Source organism: Phascolarctos cinereus, unplaced genomic scaffold (assembly GCF_003287225.1).
Source record: "Phascolarctos cinereus isolate Bilbo 61053 unplaced genomic scaffold, phaCin_HiC Scaffold_726;HRSCAF=1367, whole genome shotgun sequence".
NCBI lineage: Eukaryota > Metazoa > Chordata > Mammalia > Diprotodontia > Phascolarctidae > Phascolarctos > Phascolarctos cinereus.
Genome location: NW_027556098.1, coordinates 153,454,859 through 153,471,733, shown reverse-complemented (window position 1 = coordinate 153,471,733; position 16,875 = coordinate 153,454,859). Strand labels below are relative to the sequence as shown.

Genomic DNA, 16,875 nt, shown 5'->3' with positions numbered 1-16,875 from the left:
ATTTTATTCATTTACTTTTTTAGGCAATTGGGGTTAAGTGACTTGCCCAGGGTCATACAGCTAGTGTTTGGTCTGAGGCTGCTGGATTTGAACTCAGGTCCTCCTGACTTCAGGGCCAGTGCTCTATCCACTGCGCCACCTAGCTGCCCCTGAAGTATTTTATTTTGGTCACTGAAGACCTGGAAACATTGAGATTGAAAGATTGTCAGACATAAATCAGATTCTTGTTGTGGACAAGCAAAATAAAATTCAGGGAAGTCTGACTATCAAAAGGGACTTTAAAAATTCCAGATGTGAATGTAATCATACATGTTCCTCTATTTCCAGCCTTGTCCCAAATTTGGCTCACCCTGAACTCATGGGGGAAGAAATCCAGGACAAACCGAATGTTATGACTTATAGATTTGCTTTTACTTAAAAATCACCTATATAACAAAATATGCATGGTAAAAGCAATGACAAAAAAGAAATTTGTTTCTACAGTGAATAACCAATATTAAATCCAATTGAATTCAACAAACATTTCTACTACACTGAAGATGCTATGTTAGGTGCTGTGAATATGTGAAAAACAAGTTTAAAAAACAGTTCTTGTCCTCAAGTAACTTACATTACAATGGGGGAGGGGAGATCCATAAAACATATATAGCATCTAATTACTTATATCTAGGGAAATCAGGAAAAGCCTTTCTGCAGTCTCATGAGCTGTCTTAAAAGGAAGGGATAATTAGGGTGGAGATGAGAAGGTAATGGTATACCAGAGCTATAGCCTATTCAGATGCATAATTATCAATTTTGAGGAATAACAAGAAGGCCAGCAATTAAACCAATAATAATGATTTTTTTCCCTAGTGTTATCCTTGCTGAGTTTTGTTTTTTTAAATGGTATTGGCAGAGGTTATTTTTGAGTGGTTTATTAATCTGGTGAATTACATATTTGGTACAGTGCCTCAGCTTAAAATGGTTGTGAAATTTTTCATTGTGACTCTGATCAATAAATTCTCCTTCACATAAGCAGTTCATAAATTTAAAAAAATATTGTTAGTCATTCATTTATTAGTCAATTAATTCATCTTTTTGAATGAGCCTCAACCTATGCCTTAGTATTAAAAGTAGGTTTTAAATATAAGAGCAATTTTTGTTCTAGATGTCATGCATTTTAAGTTGGAATTCTCCTTATCATTGATTTAGAGCTGGCATGCCCTTAGAAAAAATCTGCTTTAACCCCTTTTTTTCCTAAAGTTAGTTTCTTTTGATTTAATTGTTATTTTAATTCTGAACTTTACAAACATCAACAAATGTGAACATTTCTAAATACATTTCTAAATACAAGAACAGAAAGAGAATCACAGATGAAACTGAATTTCTGATGTACATAGTTTATTTGTAATAGTAAATGTTATATTTAACAACATAGAAACTTCTTTCTTTTCAGAGATGAGGAACTAGAAATGCATAGCAATTAAATGGCTTGTGTCACTCAACTCACAGAGGATGTACATAGCAAAGCCCAGATTCAAACAAAGGCGGTTGGACTCTAGATACAGCATTTCATTCCACCACCATCCTGCCTTCTCTACTATGGTTCACCTTCAAATCCCACAGTTAATACAACAAAGACAGACACATACATGTGTACATACATACATACATACATATATATGTATACATATATATATAAAATGGAAGAGTATAAGATATATGTATATGAACATCTAAGCAAAATTACGTAAACACATAAAAGATCTATGAAGTCAGTGTGAGGGAATCCAAGTTTGGGAACTCTGAGGGAGTTACTTGAGGTATATGGAGTTTAGGTGACTTATCAGGGATCATGTAGCTACTAAGACTTTCTTGATTCTAAATCTAGCACTCTCTCCACTATGATATGTGATTACTTTTCTTCTTCTTCTTCTTCCTCTTCTTCTCCTTCCCTCCTCCTTACTATTATTATTATTATTATTATTATTATTATTATTATTATTATTGTTGTTGTTATTATTATTGCTTTTTGGTGAGGCAGTTGGGGTTAAGTGACTTGCCCAGGGTTACACAGCTAGTAAGCATCAAGTGTCTGAGGCCAGATTTGAACTCAGGTCTTACTGACTCCATGCTTTTATTATTATTTTCAGTTAACCTGGTGAATTCTGTGATCTGGTGATGTGATTTCATCAGTTTGGATGAACCTGGTGTTTTCTCCTTTTGCTAATGCTGATCACTAACTTATATGTACTTTATAGTTATGCAGAGTTGTCTGGGGTTTTGAAAAGAGAAGTTATACTCACATAGGTAGTATATGTCAGACAGTACTTGAACTCATGTCTTTTTGACTAAAAGATTAACTTTCTATGCATAACCCTATTCTGCTTCTTATATACTGAACCATGTGACTTTCCAAATTCTACCATCATTTTCCATAAAAAGGGAGTTGCTTTTTTTGGCTTTTGCACCCAAGATGCCCCATAAAAATAACTCTGATGAAATTTTAATATCCAAGTATGGTCATGCTCTTTCAGTTAAACTATTATGTGGTTAACCAATTAACAAAATATTCCAATGAGGCTAATGGGTGAAATTAGCTACTCATTAGTCTTTTCAGTAAGACAACTAAAATATTAAGAATTGAAGTAATTTTTATCCCGTTTCTGTAGTTAACAGAGATAGAGGGTGTGGGCTAGGACTCAACTCACTGACCATATAGTGATCTATACTTCATATCTTTTCCTGAGGATCATAAATTGTATTTTTCTTTTTGTGAAATGTTTATCATGAGCTATAAGACTGCTGAACGGTCAGAGTTGGTTGTGCTGGAATAGACTCATAAACAGCCTATACCCCCACACTCTTGATGGCTCTGCAAAACTGTACAGTGCTTAGCAACTTGTGAGTACCCAATAAATATTCATTAATGATGATGATAGTGATTTAGAACTATGTCTAGGTTTCCAATAACAATCCAACCAGAGGACATCATTCATAGTAATTGCTCTCTTTGGTTGACTAAATTGGTTGACAAGTATACAGGAAGTTGATTTTATTTTTCTTATTAAAAACAAAACACATTTTCCTTTTCCTTATGTTTTTCCTCAATCTGAAGAATCTGAATATGCAGAGTATGAAAATGATGCATTCCATAGATATAAAAAAATCAATGTTGTTGATGTGTTTATAAAGATTGTCATAGCAAGACTGATAATGAGCTAATGGGCAGGGAAAATACATGACTTTATAACTCCTGTGGTACCTAGCAAATACTTTGTATATAGTAGGCACTCAATACATATCTTGTGAATTAATAGACAATTCTCAGTTTTTGCTGAGGCAAGTGTCTTAAACAGCAACACAAAGAAATTTGCTATATGTGCTTATTTATGTTTGTTAGGAAATTTGAAAGTTTTCCTAACAGTGTGGGTTGTTATACATAGTGATGGAGTTCCTTAGGAGACTGTGGAATTAACATCTTACCAGCATCTTTTAACATACATTTCAACAGAGCTAAACTTTCCTTGAAAGCTAAACATTCCCTGATTGAGAAAGAGAGGAGACTAGATGTCTTCCTTTTTGAATCTGTGATACAGTTTTCACCCATAAAAGATGAGTTACCTATTCAGAGTACTCTTTGGAAGATTCCCTCCTTGAGGACAGTAAAGAGAGATGGGTATATTTGAAAGAGTACTTCTCATTGGGAAAAGTTCACCCTCAGAGAATATTTTATGACTCTTAGTGTTTATATCAGTCTGTCTATGAATGTGTAGGGGATAAATCTAAGAGCAGCAATTCAAGCAGTGTAGATTGTTGTTTTGATTATTATTTTGGTCCATTGGCAGTACATTTAGTAAACTGTGTTCCTGTAGAGTACATCTCTGAGTACTGATTGTAAATACTAGAAAGAGACATTCTTTGAAACCCTTTGTTTGAATAGTGAAAAACAATTCAGTTAAGATGTTTTTGCTCATGTATGTTTACTTCTGTTGCTGACAAACTGCTTCAAGCTGTTAAAGGTACTTGATAGAAAGAAAAGTGGAGGATTAGCCTTATTTTAGCTATAGGGATCTTATAAAGGAAATGTGTTATAATTTTCATTAAGTTGCATTATCTTCTCTTGACAAAGGTTTCACCTGTCATTTGCAATGGATGAAATAATGAGTATTGCTTCTGTGATTAACAGCAGTGTAAATTCTAAGTTCAATATGAGTTTGGTTGTGGAATTCTTAATTCATTTTTGAGAAGCAGTGGAGGGTACCTGAAGCAGAACTGTAAATTCATCAATGTAGGGAACTCCCAGTGTGAAAACTCATTCCATCATTGCTTATTTGTAAGTCATCTGTCATATTAGAGAGTTCCCTGGGAGCACCAACAGGTCAAGTGACTTGCCCAGGGTCACTTTCATTCATTTAATTTATTTCACTTTTATTTTATTTTATCAAATTACATTTAATTCATTCAATTAGCATTTAATAAGTGCTTTCCATCTTCTAGGTATATTCTTAGTGAATGGGAATATAAAAATAAAAATCAAACAGCCTCTTTCTTTAAGGAGTTTACAACTAATACATGTCAGAAAAAAAGACTTGAACTCAGGTTTTTTTGCTTCCAAAGTTGATCTTCTACTCACTGTATCATTGTGTCTTGAATTCATAAAGATATTTTATATTATTTAATAATGAATATCCTATTATTGATAACATCCATAAAAATAGCCATTGAGATGTTGATAACTTAAATTAGCATAAGCACATAACAGTTATGGTACACATTTACATTTGAATTGCTCCTCACAATGTCTCACTGAAGTGTACAGGGAAGGAACAATTATTCCCATTTTATAGATGAGGAAGTAGAAGTTGAAAGGATTTTAATGACTTATTAAACTCACATAAAATAAGAAAGCAATGAATTAATAGTTGAAACCAGGTTATTTAATGACCAGATCAGTGTTCTGTTCACTATACCAATAGGTTTTTTTTTAGCAATTTAAAAGTTGTCATCATGCAAAAACATATTTGATTTACACTCCTTGAACATTTAATAGTTTTGTTTCAATTTAGTCTTCATCAGACAGACTAACACAATGTCATCAGGAGAATTTCTTAAACCTGATCTTCCACACAAAAAACTGAATTACATCAACATATCAGACTATATCTTAGAGAAGTTTATATTGTGCAAAATAGACAATAGCCATAAATAATGGTCATTCTACAGCAATAGGGAATATAGCAATAGTCATCCTGATTCTGCAGAGTTTTTGAAAGTCAAACTGTCTCTACAGAGTCTAGTTCTAATGTCAGCAGCTAATAAACATAGTCATAATATTAGAGAATCAGCACTGAGAGACATCAGTGAAAAATTTTTGAGGCATCTTAACTAATCTCTTGTCTGGAATTGATCAGATGGACCATGTGACAATCAAGTTCAATACATTCATTTTGATGAATGATTATTCATTGCCATTATGGGCCAGGCACTGTTCTAGGTGCTGGCTTCAGTCAGAGATGCTAGATTAGCCATATCAGTGATTTTTCTCAAAAATACACACTACTCCATTGGAAAGTAAACTCCTTTGGGGGAGGCTCTATTCCATTTGTTTCTTTATATGCCCAGGGTATGACACATATATACTAATAAATATTGATTGATTGACTAATGAGGTGTCCCTGATCAGTCTGATAACTTCTACAATCAACTTCACGATACAGAGTGTTACACCATGGTGATATCTGAAGGGCACCTTCTCGTGGAGGACAGCAAGCCTAACAGTGCCCTGCCTGAAGAACACAGACAGCATATTCAATGTGTGTCTAAGATTTGGACTCAGGGAATTTTACCTTTGTCAGAGGAGCCACCTCATTCTGTAGGGGATCTCTGACACCAACATATTTCTGTTCTGACCATTTCTTCCTGCCTCTCTAATTCCCTCCTCCCATGCACTTTTCTTTTTATCTCCTCTTTTTCTTTCTCTCTCTTCCTTTCTCTATCTTATTCTATCTCCCTTTTTCTCTCTCAGTCTCCTTGACTCCTCTTTTCTTCTTCTTTCACTTGTAATCTTATGATACCTTAAGTGGCATAAGGCAGACCTGTGACTTGGGAATGGGGGAATTAATGGTGATACACAGAAGAAGAAGATGGAAAGCTGCATGTACTTCCCCAGAAGGTCTAAAAGGAGACTTTCTTGGCTTAAACTTCTGTACTACTTTCTGTCTTTTGGTTTCCTTTTCTAAGCACAAGGCATGGGTTAGAGGCTTTCTCAGTCTAAATATGGCATAACAGAGTCAGTGAAAAAGTCCTAGAGAAATACATGACAGACATAGACATATGGATGGCCACTCAGTCTGTGACAGTAATTCATCAACTGTGTTCATGAGCCCCAACTCCTATGTGGAAGGTGGAGATATTTTTTAATTCCCTAAACATATAAGCCCAAAATCTAACATTTTAGTCAGTTAGGGAAGATTTTCTTGGTGGTGTCTTATCCCAAGTTTGAGAGTTCAGTTAAGGGGTCTGCAAAGACAATTTTTTTTTCTAATTCAGTGAGCTATATAAAAGAGAAAAGGACCATCTACATAATTCCCATAGAGTATCCTGATAAGATAGTAAAGCCAATCATTTCCTCAGACAAAGGAGTCTAATAAGGGTAATAATATAACATATCTCCTAGTTGCTGGGTTTGTTTGTTTGTTCATTTTTGAAGAACAAATGACAATTTTTAAAAGATCTCAAAGCAAAACTCAAAGTATTATGCAACTACTAGGTGATGATGATGATGATGGTGATGATGATGATAACTTATTTAGCAGCACATATAATATGTTCACTTCCCAGAAGTAGTCTAAATCATTTTTTAAAATGCTATTAGTTTTTGGAAATGGGAAGAATGTGTAGGGAACCTGTAGAAAAGATGTGGGAAAAAGAATGGAAAAAAGTTGCTAGTTGCACTGCTGGCAAATGCTAAATCAAGTTTTATTCTGGCAGGTGTGTGTGTGTGTGTGTGTGTGTGTGTGTGTGTGTGTGTGTGTACATGTGTGCATGTGTCTGTGAAACTAGTAGATATTTATGAATTTTTAATACATTTTATGGGGTTTTTAGGTGTCTGTTTATCTTCTCCATTTTTTTTTGGATGAAAAACAAAAGAAGCTATCCTATACCTAATTTGCACTTGCTACCTTGAGGAACTAGGAACTCAACTGCCCCTAATGGGGAAAACCTATATGTACTTTGGAGATTTCCTAAAACAACTCATGGTGATTGCTAAAGATCCCAAGACAGAGAACTACTCTTGAGAGATCATCCCCCAAGATTGAATCCAGGCCAATGTGATACAGAGTCTTGAGGCCAGGGAACAGAGGGGGGTCTAGAGACCCCCGAGGTTACATCCTTATCTTTTGATTTTATCTTTTCCCAGTATGAAATAGAAATTTTTGAATGACACCATTGGTCAGTCTCCACAGACAGCCAAATGAAGGCATCCTGAACTGAGTGTGAAGTTTTTAGTTCATCCAGTTTGACTATTACATTGATCAGATTTACCAGATAACACACAAGACTTGACTTCCCTTTGTACTGGTGCAGACAGAGCCTAAGAGGTTAACATTTTTAATAATCTTTCCACTTAGACACTTGCTCTTCCTTATAAAAGTCAATTTCTCACTAGCCTTGTAGGGACCTAAGTTTGACAGGGGGAAAAAACACAAAATGACAATATTGATTTCACTCCAATCCATCTTCAAGAGGCAAGTTCATATATAGCTTACCTTGCTTCATTCTGGCTTCCATCATTCCCTGGTATCATGGAAAGGGGAAGAATGCCCTGCCTTTTTCACTATTGTTATTAGGAATATCTAGATTAAATGAGTCAGTTTTTCTTTGAACTCTTTTCCTGAAGCCTAGCAGTCACTGTTGGTGTCAGGAGCACTTTGAGAATTGATTTTCATTCCCCTACCAATTCACAATATTGTCAAGAAAGTCCCTGGGGGAAAAGTAATATATTTAGTATAATTCCAATATGCATGACATATATAATGCTTACAAATCTATTGCCTTTTCACAATCACCAAAGTACATGAGATGTTATTAGTCAATATGCTACAGATTAGGCTAATAGATTATATTTGAACTGCTTATAGATTCTACAGACCCTGATTTTTTAGGTAGCCCTGATTTAGTGAGGAAAATGGCTAGAGAGACTTCCCCACTACTGCTAGAAGCCTAATTTATTGTCAAAATGTTGGAAGCTCTGACTATTGGTAGTACATCTGCAGTCTGATGGAGTCAAGATAAATTAAGGATAATATCTACATTCTCAATAACAGACCTATTTAATTCTGATAGTTTAATAGCAATCATAGGTAAAATTTATACAGAATTCTGAGTCTTGTGCAGTTCTTAGTGTAGTGCCTGGCACATAGGAAGTGCTTATAATGCTTTTTGACTTGACAGACTGAATACAGGTATTATTATCCCTGTTTTTACCAATGAGGAAACAAGCTGAGAATTAAGTATATTGTCCATAGTCACATAGCTAATGTGTTGAAGGGAAGATTCTAACTCCCAAGTATTGAAGTATTCTTTTGAATGGAAAATTTTTGAAAGGGACCTGTTGTCCTTTGCAAGTCATGCAATTGGCATAACTTCATTTTCTATGAATCTACTTCAGCGAAAAATAGAAAACATGACTGATATTATACACCTATAATGCTTGCTAACCAGACATCCTCCATCCCTCTTTACTTGATCTTGTATGTATACCAGTTCTCTAGCTAGAATTTTATATGGAAATTAGGTAGCATACCCTTTTACTCATCGTTGAATAGGCTTGCACTCATACAATAATTTATTAGTGAAGGTCTTATGCCCTCAGTATGAATAAATCAAATCCAAATAGCACAGGGGAAAAAAAGGTTCTAAGAAAAACTGACCTATCATAAGGAGCCCCAGGAGCAGAGTGAACTTCTAGGGTGAGAAAGCTACTTTGGCATGTGGAAGATATTGGGCATCAGGAGTGGAACCCAGAGAGGAATGAAGACCTTAGTCTGAATTCAGGAATTGACATTTACTGCCTGTGTGAGTAGAGATAGATCATTTCCCCTTGTTTAGCCTCAGTTTCATCATCTGTAAAATAAAGGGGTAGGATCAGATGATCTGTAAGATTTCTCCTAGCTCTGAATCTTGTGATCTCTTTTTATACCAAGATGAAGTAAATGAATAGCTTCTTAAGAAGTAGAGTAATGAGTCTTCAGCAAGTATTTACTCAAGCAAATGTAGAGACAATTTAGCTGAAATGAATATTGTATGTAAATGGAATATGAAAGAGACATATGTTTCTGACAAAACTTTTTAAAAATTGTCTTTGTTTATATAGCAGAGCCTTAAATACTAGATAGGAAACCAACTTTGTATCCCCTGTAATATGATTCCTGACTCATATGCAATTATTGACAAGTCTTGTCTTTTCTACCTCTATAATTCTTCACATCTGTCCCTTTTCTCCATTCACACTGCCTTAATATAGGCCCTCATAACCTCCTTTTAATTGGTCTCCCAGCCCCTGGTGTGTTTCTTTCCCTACCCAATCCATTCTCTACCCAGACCTAAATTTACATTCCTGAAGCATAACTCTGATCTTCACAACCCCACCCTTCCAGCCAACCTGTAGCACAAGAAAGTCTACTGTCTGTCTTTGTCTTTCTTTCTATCTGTCTCTCTCTCTGTCTCTGTCTCTGTCTCTCTGTCTCTCTCCCTCCCTCCCTCCCTCCCCCTCTCTTTAGAGTAAATACAAAATCCTCTCTTTGGCTTTTGAAGACATTTACACTCTGGCTCTAGCCTCCTATTTAGGCTTACAAATACATTATTCTTTTATTCATTTTTTTGCTCTGTTCTAGTCAAACTGATCTGTTTGATGTTGCTCATGCACACATTCCATCTCCTATCTCTGTACCTTTGTTCAGGAAATTTCCCATACCTCAAATACATCCCTTTCTTAATTCTGCCTCCCTTTAAAGCTCAGTTCAATTTCCACCCCAAACAGGAAGATATTGTGAATCTTCTCAGTTGCTGGTGCCCTTTCCCTAGAAATTACTTAGTATAAAATCATGTGCTAATTTTCTGTGAACCTGTTGTTTTCACCTAAAAGAATTCAAACTTTTTGAGGGCAGGAATGGTTATTTTTGTCTCTGTATCCCCAGCACTTAGCATGGTGCTTGTCATGTAGTGGGTGCTTAATAAATGTTTGTTGAGTGAATTGATGAGTTGCTCTGGCAGGAACTTCATTAGTTGGTTGGTTTATGCTTATGATTTTGATAGTAATTTTTAGTTAAATACATTAATTATGGCCCACATACATGGTACTATAAAGATCTCTGGTAGCTCATTGAATAGACTGCTGGGCTAGCAGTCAGAAAGACCTGAGTTCAAATCCAGTCTCAGATACTAATATTTATTAAGCACCTACTATGTACTGAACACTGTGCTAAGTGCTAGGGATCCAAAAAGAAGCAAATGATAGTCCTTGCCCTCAAGGAGCTTACAATCAAATTAGGGAGAGAATATGCAAACAAATATATACAAAGCAAGTTATATGTAGGATGAATGGGAAATAATTACTAGAGGGAAGAAATTACAAAAGTATTAAGAACTAAGAAAGTTAAGGAAGCCTTCCAGTAAATGATGAATTTTTAGTTGGGGTCTAAGGAAGGCCCACAAGTTTGATAGGTAGAATTGAGGAGGGAGACCATTTTAGGCATGGGAGAATAGCCAGAGAAAATGCATGGAGCCAAGAGATAGGTTGCCTTGTTCATGGAATGACCAGGAGGTCAGTGTTATTGCATCAAAGAGTGTGTATTGGGGAGTAAGGTGTAAGAAGACTGGAAAGACAGGATGGAACTAGATTATGGAGAACTTTGAATACCAAACAGAGCATTTTCTATTTGCTCCTGGGGGTAATAGGGAGCCACTATTGGACCTGTGCTTTAGAAAAATTATTTGAGTAGTTGAATGGAGGACGGATTGGAGCAGGAATAGACTTGAGGCAGGCAGAACCTGCAGCAGGCTAGTACCATAGTCCAGGCATGAGGTGATCAGGGCCTCCACTAGAGTGGTAGCAGTATCATAGGAGAGAAGAGAGCATAATCGAGAAATGTTACAAGAGTGAAATTGGTATGCCTTAATGTTTGTGTGACCCTGAGCAAGTGACTTAACCTGTTTGCCTCACTTTCTTCAACTATAAAATAAGGATAATAATAGCACCTAATCTGAAAGGTTGTTGTGAGGATAAAATGAAATAATATATGTAAAAAAGCACTTCACACAGTACCTAGCACATAGGAGACTCAGCATAAATGCTTATTCCATATTTCGATCCATTAATTCAATAAAATAGACACTTATTAAGAACCTATTATAAATAAGATAGAGTTGGAGGCACTAAGAATACCAGGATGAAACAGTCTCTGCCCTCCACAACATATAAACTATTATATCTATAGAAATGCATCCCTGTAAAGCAGGGGTATCCTGGTAAATGTTTAACAACTGGCTCTCTGGGGGGAAAATGTGCACCCAGATATACTCTTAATTTAATATGCATTACTAATAGTGTTCTAATCACTTTCATAAGTGTATTTAAAAACAACAATAAAACAATGACTCAGGCCCTGATTTGTAGAGCTCGGTTTAATTGATTGGTTTGAATTAGCTGACTTCTGAGGAGTAAATGCTAGCATAGAAAATTTAACAGTCAGGCCTCCAGAATCACTGGAACTGGCTGGAGCACAAGCCTGAAACCTCTGTGGACAGGGGAGTTTAGACTAATGAATAAGGCAATTTCTAACTCTGAACATATGATTTTATACCTGTAACCTAAGTTAATGTTGTCAAAACCTTCCTATAATTTTTTGACTGTTTTGTGTCTGGTCAAGAGATATACACTTTTTTTTTCTCCCAGCAGTAGGCTTCATCGTTAGAAAAACATCATCTGCTCAGGCCTGGCTGAATTTGTTAATAACAGTGTTGAAGTGGGGTTCCTGGTAGGTATTCCAAAAGGAGTTATGAAACTCTTTAATCTACTTTATTCATACAAAGAGGTGCCTAATGATAAGCCTAGTGCCAGGCATTGAGCAGTTGTCATCAAGTCAATGAGAAAACTGATATTTAACAGTTCTTTGGGAATTGGAGAAAGTGTTCAGTCTCAAAATACTTAATGGTGATTCTCAATTTGAATTTCAGTGGTTTTAGAGAATGATATAATTTGCATTTGTATAGCACCTCACTGTCTGCAAAGGGCTGGTATGCATTGTCTTAATCTATTTTTACAAAAATTTGGACTATATTGTAAAGTACTTTGTAAACTTTAAAATTACATAACATTTTGTTATTGTTGTGGTTTGTAACTGAGAAAATGGGGACTTAAAGAATTCTAACAGTTTACCTCTGGTCACAGAATTAGTAAGTTGGAGGCAAGATTCAAATCTAGGTCTCTTCTGATTTCAATATAATACTCTTTCTTTCTAACATATCAGGCTGTTTGTCACTTTCACAAAACTCAGTAGTGCTAAGCATGACCCAGAATTTGGCCAGCTATCAAGATACAGGCTAAACAGGTCATATATGCAACCTAATTATGTAAACTATTTTCAAACTAAAAAGACTGGGTAGGAATAGACCCAGACAGAGTTGGGCCATGTTTGACCCATAGGTTCTATATTGGATGGTCTAGAAACAGCCTAAATTGAATCAAAGATTACTGCAATAAGTCAGATATACTGTAAAGTAGAATCATCTCTTAATGTTAAGGATCTTCTATTTAGAGCTATATGGAATCTTATTTTAGAGATGAAGAAACTTAATCCCAGAAAGATTTAATGACTTGCTTAAGTTATGAAGGTGCTAAGTAGCAAAAATAAAATTTATTGTCAGTTTCATTATTGTTGTTGAGCCATTTTAAAGTTGTGTCTGACTCTTCATGATAGCATTTAGGGTTTTCTTGGCAAAGATACTTCATTTCCTTCTCCAGTTCATTTTACAGATAAGGAATTGAGGCAAATAAGGTTAGGTGACTTGCCCAGGATCACACAGTTAGTAAGTGTCTGAGGCTAGATTTGAACTCATGAAAAGAAGTCTTCCTGACTCCAGGCCCAGGACTCTATCCACTCACTGTACCACCTAGCTGCCAATTTGTGGTTAACAAGCATTTATTTTTTTGTCTTTCCTCCATCCACCCACTCCAATTGAAAAGAAAACATTAAAAAAAGTCTTCTAACAAAATACATAATCAAGTAAAACAAATTCTCACAATGATTTTGTCAAAACTACACATTTCATTCTGCAGCTTAAGTCTGTCAGCTCTATGAGGTCACCACCTAGTAGTGTGCTTCACCACTGGGCCTCTGGAATTGGGGTTCATCACTGCATTGTTCAAAGTTCTTAAATCTTTCTAAGTTTTTTTATTACCATTATATAAATTATTTTTCTGGTTATGCTCAATTCGTTTTGCATCATTTCTTGCAAATGTTTCCTCGTCTTTATGAAACCATCCCCTTTACCATTTTAATATTTCATTATATTCATATAAGGTTATTTGTTCAGTAATGATCCAATTTATTGGTACTTACTTTCCCATTCTTTATCATGACAAAAGAGTTGCTATATAAATATTTTTGTACATATGAGTCATTTTCTTTTTTCTTTAATCTCTTTAGTGAATAGGTCTAGTAAGTTATATGACTGGCTCAAAGGATAAATGAAGTTTAGTGACATTTGGGCCATAGTTCTAAATTGGATTCCATAATGACTGAATCAGTTTCTATATCTACCAAAAGTGCATTAATGTTACTGATTTCTGGCAGCTCCTCCAACAATTGTTATTTCCCTTTTTTGCTATCTTTGCCAATCTGATAGGTGGGAAGTAAACATTTCAGTGTTGTTTTGATTGGAATTTCTTAATTTTTTAAAATGATTTGGAACATTTTTTGTAGGTTTGTTATTAAGAAATTAATTTCTTCCTTTGAAAACTGTTTATTTATATTATGACATTTTTAAATAAATTTGAATCAATTCTCCATTTTGAGTCTTAGGTGATTAGTGATTAGTGCATTGGGCCTGGAGGTGGTGGTGATACTTACCAGCTGAACCTGAACGAGTCACTTAAACTCTGTGTGCCCATTTCCTCAAATGAAAAGTGGGGATAATAATAGTACTTATCTGTCAAGGGTGTTGTGAGGATCAAATGATATATCTTCTTAGCTCAATTCCTGGCATATAATAGGTATATAAGTGCAAGTTTGTGGTTTGCTGCTAACTAGATGTGGGTCTCTCAGCTTGCAGCTTTTCATGTATTATATAAGAAGGCAGAATTTGACCATCTGTAAGCTTCTTGTGTACTCTGAAAAATTCTATAAAATAACTTGTTTTTCTGATTGCCAGAAATACTGGCATAACAAATACTGTCTATGAGCCTCTGATCACCATTTTTAATAAAACAAAACAAAAGACTATGCTGTGGGAGCAAGTATTTGTGTAAGGAGAGATAGACTATTTGAAAGAAGATCAAATCAACCAAGTGGAAATTCAAAGGTGCTGAAGCACTATTGGCAACTCGTCACATACTTCTAGAAACCTTACTTTACTGCTCTGTTGTTGAATATATTCATCTTTATGTGAAGGGGAGAATCATTGCTCACAGTCTGGGTGAATGATAACAGAATAGAGGAAAATATTAAATCCAACTAAAGTGGTAGAATTGTTTTCAGGGGTTATTTTTAAAAATTGCCAAGTACTTTACTGCCTAAAAATTAAAATTTATTTTTCTTTCAATTTTTTCTACTGTCTTCCAAATTGTACCAATGGGTCAACTTTCCACTTTTTTTCCCCCACCTGTACTTGTGTATATTTCATTTTGTGTCACCTCTTCCATTTTCATGGTGTTGTGACCCAGGGAGCTCCTAGACCCTCTATGTCTTATTCCCTTCACCAGGTTCTCTGCCTACCATGGCCAACAAAGAAGCAGTCTTTGGTGATGTGGTGGAAGAATAAGTGATAAATGAGGAGTATATAATGTAGGAAAAATGCTCCATTTCTCTAAGATTTAGTGATGAACCATGCCCTAGAGTAGCCCAGCCTGACTGCACAATGGCTTCCTGATGTAACCAGACCTGAAGGGAAAGATATTAGTGTTCATTGATTTGTCCTGGCTATATACATCAGATGAATCATCTTGCTATAGCCATTGTGCAGCTGCCCAGTGATGATGCTCAGTTTGACCCCTCTCATTATGACAATGAGAAAGGATAGTTTGGAAGCTTTGGCTCAGTTAGTGGGGAAAAATGGCAATCAAAATTAGCCATGAAGGAAAAGTGAAGGGGGCTTGTTATATGCCCTAGAATCCTTACATCATTGTGACAAGGACTCTATCAAATATGTCCTTGTTTTTGAATATACCAAGTACCCTTCAAAACCAGACTCTTCTGGGGAGTATAACCCAGACTTGCATCTCTGTGGACATCAAAAGGAGGGCTTCAGGCTGTGGTGGAACCCAAATCTCAGTGGATGCTTGCTCAGTGCATCAGATAATCATACCATCTATTTGTGAGACATTAGTGAAGTTCCAAGAGAAGGTAAAATAGTGGATGCAAAGACCATATTCACAAGACATACAGCAGTAGTCAAAGATGTTCCTTGGTACTTACTTCGTGCATCTCTCTTTGGATCAGTTGCTGATGATCAGAAGCCTATGATCTGGGAAACAGTCAAACAATACTTCTAAACCAAAGCCATTCATTGGATGCCCATACTGCCAAAGTAAACTGTCTCTCAATCCTTGCAGTGAGTCCACTCTTGCCACAGGATAACTGATAAGACAAGGTGCATTGTGGGATCTGAGAAATCCAAAACTGAAGTTGTATTCCTTTGAGTCATAAGGATGAGATATTCCAGGTTCAATGATCTCTTCACAATGAAACTATCTTGGCTTCCAGTGGCAACGGACCACTGATCCAAGTCTGGGACTTAAGTAAAATTAGAGAGGAGCAATTCCTTGAAGATGCAGAAGATAAGCCACCAGAATTGTTGTTTACTCATGGCGGTCACACTGCCAAGATATCTTATTTCTCCTGGAACCCCAATGAACCTGGGGTTATTTGTTCTGTATCAGAAGACCATATCACGCAAGTCTGGCAGATGGCTGAGAACATGAAAATGTTGAAGCCTGAAGGAAGTGTGGATCCAGAAGGCCAGGCATCTTAGACATGTCTGCATGGGTACTGATTTTTAGATTACCCTTTCTTCCCCTACTGAGACTGATTTAATACTGGTTTGGAGGCAGACTTTTTTTGTTCAGACATTCTTCTATAAGTGTCTGTTAATACACAGAAAGAATAATTGTTAATTATTAACTGTCAGTGTTGGTGGAAGGGCTTTACTCAGCAGAGCCAGAGGCCCATGTTTAATTTTTTCCAAGAACTTTTTATAAACAAATCCAGCTCTAAAGTCTTATTTAGACACAGGAAATGAACCATGAGTGTTTTATTTTTCTTCTTATGCTATAATTGGAAGTTTTTCAGGCTAATTTAAGTAAAATTAGGATGGGGTGGATTTATATAAAAGAGACGACTCTGAGTCACTGAGATATTAGTATTGTAAGATGTCTGAATTGTTCCCCTCATTTATGTGATTCAAATACAAAAATTGGCATGGCTAACCTTCTAGGGTACATATCATCACTGTGTAGACTGGTCTACTCCTGCTGGTTTGGTCTGTAACTGTCAACATTTCATATTACTTTTTCTTTGTTTAATTTATTTTTTTCCCTCTAGTGCATATTTAGTCTTTTCTTCCACTTCTCATCTGATGGAGGACAAACAGTCATGTGAAATGTTGTAGCTATAC

General features: G+C 35.9%; 1 protein-coding gene and 1 pseudogene across 5 annotated transcripts in view; both read left to right on the top strand.

Annotated features, from left to right (window-relative positions):
* The window catches only part of NCKAP5 (NCK associated protein 5), a 1,104,295-nt gene that overhangs the window by 626,885 nt on the left and 460,535 nt on the right, over window positions 1–16,875 (top strand). The gene's annotated exons all lie outside the window — the stretch shown is intronic.
* Window positions 14,528–16,463, top strand: LOC110223770 (histone-binding protein RBBP4 pseudogene; annotated as a pseudogene).